This window comes from Drosophila hydei, unplaced genomic scaffold (genome assembly GCF_003285905.1).
Source record: "Drosophila hydei strain 15085-1641.00,03,60 unplaced genomic scaffold, DhydRS2 tig00000036-arrow-arrow-pilon, whole genome shotgun sequence".
Classification (NCBI taxonomy): domain Eukaryota; kingdom Metazoa; phylum Arthropoda; class Insecta; order Diptera; family Drosophilidae; genus Drosophila; species Drosophila hydei.
This window is the reverse complement of record NW_022045650.1, coordinates 41,626-48,630: the sequence shown is the minus strand read 5'-3', so window position 1 is coordinate 48,630 and position 7,005 is coordinate 41,626. Positions and strand designations below refer to the sequence as shown.

The 7,005-nt window shown below is 44.2% G+C and overlaps 1 pseudogene; it reads right to left on the bottom strand.

Annotated features, from left to right (window-relative positions):
* Positions 1 to 85: 85 nt before the first annotated feature.
* Positions 86 to 3,180, bottom strand: LOC115483775 (annotated as a pseudogene).
* Between the last annotated feature and the right edge of the window lie 3,825 nt (positions 3,181 to 7,005).

Below are 7,005 nucleotides of genomic sequence, written 5' to 3'. Positions count from 1 at the left end.
TTACTGTTGTCTTTGTATCTTCTGAAACCGAAGACTCAACAACCTTCTCGGGCTCAACAACTGTCTTTGTAATTGTTGTTGTAACAGGTTCAGCAACCGGCGCTTTCTCAACTGGAACTTCTTTATGGAACTTCCTGTGTGGTTCTTCTCGTTCTTGGGTTCTTCAGGTTTCTTTTCGGGTTCAACCGGCTTCGGTTCTTCTGGGAGAGTTGCTTTGCTAACAGTTTCAGTTACAGTAGTAGTTGATGTGACTGTTACTGTTGTCTTTGTATCTTCTGAAACCGAAGACTCAACAACCTTCTCGGGCTCAACAACTGTCTTTGTAATTGTTGTTGTAACAGGTTCAGCAACCGGCGCCTTCTCAACTGGAACTTCCTTAACTGAAACTTCCTTTGTTGGTTCTTCCTCATCATCAGAGAAAGTCATTGGTTCATCCAGAACGTCCATCCAAGTGCTACTCGAGTCATCTACGGGTAGTCCAGCATAAGCTGGTTTCTTGGGTTCTTCAGGTTTCTTTTCGGGTTCAACCGGCTTCGGTTCTTCTGGGAGAGTTGCTTTGCTAACAGTTTCAGTTACAGTAGTAGTTGATGTGACTGTTACTGTTGTCTTTGTATCTTCTGAAACCGAAGACTCAACAACCTTCTCGGGCTCAACAACTGTCTTTGTAATTGTTGTTGTAACAGGTTCAGCAACCGGCGCTTTCTCAACTGGAGCTTTCTCAACTGGAACTTCCTTGATGGGTTCTTCCTCGTCATCAGAGAAAGTCATTGGTTCATCCAGAACGTCCATCCAAGTGCTACTCGAATCATCTACAGGCAGTCCAGCATAAGCTGGTTTCCTGGGCTCTTCAGGTTTCTTTTCAGCTTCTACCTTCTTAGGTTCTTCTGGAAGAGTGGATTGGCTCACAGTTTCAGTTACAGTAGTAGTTGATGTGACTGTTACTGTTGTCTTTGTATCTTCTGAAACCGAAGACTCAACAACCTTCTCGGGCTCAACAACTGTCTTTGTAATTGTTGTTGTAACAGGTTCAGCAACTGGCGCTTTCTCAACTGGAACTTCCTTTGTTGGTTCTTCCTCGTCATCAGAGAAAGTCATTGGTTCATCCAGAACGTCCATCCAAGTGCTACTCGAATCATCTACAGGCAGTCCAGCATAAGCTGGTTTCCTGGGCTCTTCAGGTTTCTTTTCAGCTTCTACCTTCTTAGGTTCTTCTGGAAGAGTGGATTGGCTCACAGTTTCAGTTACAGTAGTAGTTGATGTGACTGTTACTGTTGTCTTTGTATCTTCTGAAACCGAAGACTCAACAACCTTCTCGGGCTCAACAACTGTCTTTGTAATTGTTGTTGTAACAGGTTCAGCAACTGGCGCTTTCTCAACTGGAACTTCCTTTGTTGGTTCTTCCTCGTCATCAGAGAAAGTCATTGGTTCATCCAGAACGTCCATCCAAGTGCTACTCGAATCATCTACGGGTAGTCCAGCATAGGCTGGTTTCTTCGGCTCTTCAGGTTTCCTTTCGGGTTCAACCGACTTCGGTTCTTCTGGGAGAGCTGTCTCGCTAACAGTTTCAGTTACAGTAGTAGTTTGATGTGACTGTTACTGTTGTCTTTGTATCTTCTGAAACCGAAGCCTCAACAACCTTCTCGGGCTCAACAACTGTCTTTGTAATTGTTGTTTTAACAGGTTCAGCAACCGGCGCTCTCTCAACTGGAGCTTCTCAACAGGAACTTCCGCAACTGGAACTTCCTTTGTTGGTTCTTCCTCGTCATCAGAGAAAGTCATTGGTTCATCCAGAACGTCCATCCAAGTGCTACTCGAATCATCTACGGGTAGTCCAGCATAGGCTGGTTTCTTCGGCTCTTCAGGTTTCCTTTCGGGCTCAACCGGCTTCGGTTCTTCTGGGAGAGTTGTCTCGCTAACAGTTTCAGTTACAGTAGTAGTTGATGTGACTGTTACTGTTGTCTTTGTATCTTCTGAAACCGAAGCCTCAAAAACCTTCTCGGGCTCAACAACTGTCTTTGTAATTGTTGTTGTAACAGGTTCAGCAACCGGCGCTTTCTCAACTGGAACTTCCTCAACTGAAACTTCCTTTGTTGGTTCTTCCTCATCATCAGAGAAAGTCATTGGTTCATCCAGAACGTCCATCCAAGTGCTACTCGAATCATCTACGGGTAGTCCAGCATAAGCTGGTTTCTTGGGTTCTTCAGGTTTCTTTTCGGGTTCAACCGGCTTCGGTTCTTCTGGAGAGTTGCTTTGCTAACAGTTTCAGTTACAGTAGTAGTTGATGTGACTGTTACTGTTGTCTTTGTATCTTCTGAAACCGAAGACTCAACAACCTTCTCGGGCTCAACAAATGTCTTTGTTATTGTTGTTGTAACAGGTTCAGCAACTGGCGCTTTCTCAACTGGAACTTCCATTGTTGGTTCTTCCTCGTCATCAGAGAAGGTCATTGGTTCATCCAGAACGTCCATCCAAGTGCTACTCGAATCATCTACAGGCAGTCCAGCATAGGCTGGTTTCTTTGGCTCTTCAGGTTTCTTTTCGGGTTCAACCGGCTTCGGTTCTTCTGGGAGAGTTGCTTTGCTAACAGTTTTCAGTTACAGTAGTAGTTGATGTGACTGTTACTGTTGTCTTTGTATCTTCTGAAACCGAAGACTCGACAACCTCCTCGGGTTCAACACTGTCTTTGTAATTGTTGCTGTCACAGGTTCAGCTTCCGGCGCTTTCTCAACTGGTTCGTCTTCCATTTTTGTCGTGGATTCCAAAACCTTTGTTTCTTTTGGAAGCGTGACACTAGTAGTAGTCACTGTTACAGCTGTTTTAGTGTGTTCTGCAACCGAAGCTTCAGATTTCAGTTCTTGGATGGTATCGATTATTTTATTTATGTTTGCTTCATCACCATTTTCTGGGAGTAGAGGTATTTCCACTTCATCCTCAATAATTCTCTCCAAGGTTTGTGCTCAACAAACAATATCTTCCATACCATCGTCAATCATATCAGCCCACGACTTATGGGGTTTGTCATTCTCAGTGCTCTGAAGATAATCAAATGTATCAAGGTGAGATACCAACTCAGGATGTACGGATACTTTTTCTGGCTTTTTAATAGAAGCTGATTTGGATGCCGCTTTCTCTGTTTCCATAAAGTCAATGGTTTGTTGGCTTGCTACTGACGCCCATGAGCTAGTGTGCACAATCCTGACCACGAATATTTTCTCTGGCTTTTTCTTATCATAACGATCTGATTTCACATGATGTTTTACAGACTCTGTTGGCTTTGCTTGACATCAATCTTTTCCTTAGGTGGCAAATCGGCCATTTTGTCTATTTGGCTGGCAATCTTAGCCCAAGTAGTTACCCCGTTATCAGGAATTTGATGGCAATGGGGTCTCAATAACATCACTATCAGATGTGGATGATATATTGGGTTCTACCCGTTTTAGAGCTAGGAACTTTCGTCTTCATGTCATCGGCATCAGTTGTCACAGCCTTCTTAGGAATTCGTTCTTTTCGTGTTCGAGGCTTCTGGCTGGGCTGCTCCTTCGGAACGGCAGTAGGTTTTTTGCGGGGCCGCTATATCATCACAAATTCACCCAGGTTTTTTAAGCAAGGCAGCCCAAGAAAACGCATCAGAAGTACTTGGCACAGGCTTTTCAACAGTTGTCGGCGTTTCTTCTACATCAATTTCGACCGGAATTACTTCCTTAACTACTGGTTCAGATTGATTTCCTCTTTCTCTGGAACTTGTTCCTTTTTAGATATAATTCGTTCCTTCTTCTGTGGGCGAAACCTTTCGTGGCTTTTCTGGCTCATGACGATCAGGCTCTACTTTTTCCGTTGAAGGTTGTCAATGCACTCTTAATATGCGTCAACAGTTGTATCCCACCCATTCCCCGGGTCTCTTTACAAGCGAAGCCCATGAAAAGCCACTCGACTCGTGCTCTGGAGATTGTTCGGGCTCTATAATTTCTGCAGGTTTCGATACAATAATCGTTTCTGTTATTTTCTTTGTATGTGTTGTTGGTATTGCTACTTCAGGTTCTTGCTTCTCATCCTCGGAGGTGGTGGAGGAAACTTGTTCTTGAACTGGTTTCTTAGACTTCTTTGATTTTTTTGTTTTTGTAGTTTTTCGCTCTGGTTTTTCTTCCTTCTTGGGTTTTTTATCATCTAGAGTTGTCTCTGGATGTACTACTTTCTTTTTGATTACTGTAGTATCCGTCCATTCTCCAGGTCTCTGCACTAAGGCAGACCAAGTCAGTTCAGATGGTTTCGCAGCTTCGCGCTCATCAGATGAGGGTTCCTTAGAGCTAGTGGTTGGCAGGCTTTGATGAATCTGTACTTAAATTTGGTTGGATGTGTTTCCACAGGCTTTTTGTTTTTCTTGTTTCGGCTTCTTCTTGTGCTCTTTTGGCCTATCGGTCTTGGGTAACGGCTCAACATCAACTTCCAATTTTGATTCATGAACTGTTACAGGCTTTCCGAACTTTTGTGATTTCAAATTGTCGCCTGCGCTAAAACAAAACGTCTGCGTAAAGACTTTCCGTCTCTGTATGTTTTCCCACACACTTGGTTCTGCTATTGTCTCTGAATCCAAAACAAATGTGGAAGGTACTGGAGCAGCATCAATAGGAACTTTCCTGCGAGGGGTTCATCTACAGGTTTCTTTGATCGCTTCGCTGGCTATAACTTTCTTTGGTTTCTTGGATTGTGGCATTTGTTGATCTGCTCTGCTTCGTGGAATGAACTCGTTATATACTCTTTCATTGGCAAGGAATGTGTGCGTTTGATCAGCATATGCAGGCCTCAGATAAGACGGCGTAAATTCTGGAGCAATCGGGCAGACAAAGTTGATATGAAAACTGCACTTCCCGAGCTCGGCGACGATTCCTCCAGCACGCTCGACCAGGTGTCAAATTGGACCCTCAAGTGTCAAGTTTGAATAAGCAGGGCTATTTTCTGAGTCACTCTCTGGTTCTTGAATTTCGCTAACAGTTTCAGTGACGGTTTAGTAACTTTTTGTGTCGTCTTTACATCTTCTGAAACTGACGAATTCAAAACCTTCTCGGGGCACATTGACTGTGTCTTTGATTGAAGTGAAAGCAGATTCAGTAACGGGTGCATTCTCACGGAACTTTATTTGCTGGTTTTTCTTTCTTCCCTTAGTGGGTTCATCTTTCTTTTCGGGCTCAAACCGTCTTCGGCTCTTCTGGAGAGATGCCTCGCTAACAGTTTCAGTTACAGTAGTAGTTGATGTGACTGTTCTGTTGTGTCTTTGTATCTTCTGAAACCGAAGACTCAACAACCTTCTCGGGCTCAACAACGTCTTTGTAATTGTTGTTGTAACAGGTTCAGCAAACCGGCGCTTTCTCAACTGGAACTTCCTCAACTGAACTTCCTTTGTTGGTTCTTCCTCGTCATCAGAGAAAGTCATTGGTTCCTCCAGAACGTCCATCCAAGTGCTACTCGAGTCATCTACGGGTAGTCCAGCATAAGCTGGTTTCTTGGGTTCTTCAGGTTTCTTTTCGGGTTCAAACCGGGCTTCGGTTCTTCTGGGAGAGTTGCCCTCGCTAAACAGTTTCAGTTACAGTAGTAGTTGATGTGACTGTTACTGTTGTCTTTGTATCTTCTGAAACCGAAGAACTCAACAACATTCACGGGCTCAACAACTGTTTTAGTAATTGGTTGTTGTCACAGGTTCAGCAAACCGGCGCTTTCCTCAACTGGAGCTTTCTCAACTGAGCTTTCTCAACTGGAACTTCCGCAACTGGAAACTTCCTTTGTTGGGTTCTTCCTCGTCATCAGAGAAAGTCATTGGTTCATCCAGAACGTCCCATCCAAGTACTACTCGAATCATCTACGGGTAGTCCCAGCATAAGCTGGTTTCTTGGGTTCTTCAGGTTTCTTTTTCGGGTTCAACCGGCTTCGGTTCTTCTGGGAGAGTTGCCCTCGCCTAACAGTTTCAGTTACAGTAGTAGTTGATGTGACTGTTACTGTTGTCTTTGTATCTTCTGAAACCGAAGACTCAACAACCTTCTCGGGCTCAACCAACTGTCTTTGTAATTTGTTTGTTGTAACAGGTTCAGCAACTGGCGCTTTCCTCAACTGGAACTTCCTCAACTGGAACTTCCTTGTTGGTTCTTCCTCGTCATCAGAGAAAGTCATTGGTTCATCCAGAACGTCCATCCAAGTACTACCTGAATCATCTACGGGTAGTCCAGCATAAGCTGGTTTCTTGGGTTCTTCAGGTTTCTTTTCGGGTTCAACCGGCTTCGGTTCTTCTGGGAGAGTTGCCTCGCTAACAGTTTCAGTTAGAGTAGTAGTTGATGTGACTGTTACTGTTGTCTTTGTATCTTCTGAAACCGAAGACTCAACAACATTCACGGGCTCAACAACTGTTTTAGTAATTGTTGTTTGTCACAGGTTCAGCAAACCGGCGCTTTCTCAACTGGAGCTTTCTCAACTGGAGCTTTCTCAACTGGAACTTCCGCAACTGGAACTTCCCTTTGTTGGTTCTTCCTCGTCATCAGAGAAAGTCATTGGTTCATCCAGAAACGTCCATCCAAGTGCTACTCGAATCATCTACGGGTAGTCCAGCATAGGCTGGTTTCTCTTCGGCTCTTCAGGTTTCTTTTCGGGTTCAACCGGCTTCGGTTCTTCTGGGAGAGTTGCCTCGCTAACAGTTTCAGTTACAGTAGTAGTTGATGTGACTGTTACTGTTGTCTTTGTATCTTCTGAAACCGAAGACTCAACAACCTTCTCGGGCTCAACAACTGTCTTTGTAATGTGTTGTTGTAACAGGTTCAGCAACTGGCGCTTTCCTCAACTGGAGCTTTCTCAACTGGAACTTCCTCAACTGGAACTTCCTTTGTTGGTTCTTCCTCGTCATCAGAGAAAGTCATTGGTTCATCCAGAACGTCCATCCAAGTGCTACTCGAATCATCTACGGGTAGTCCAGCATAGGCTGGTTTTCTTCGGCTCTTCAGGTTTCTTTTCGGGTTCAACCGGCTT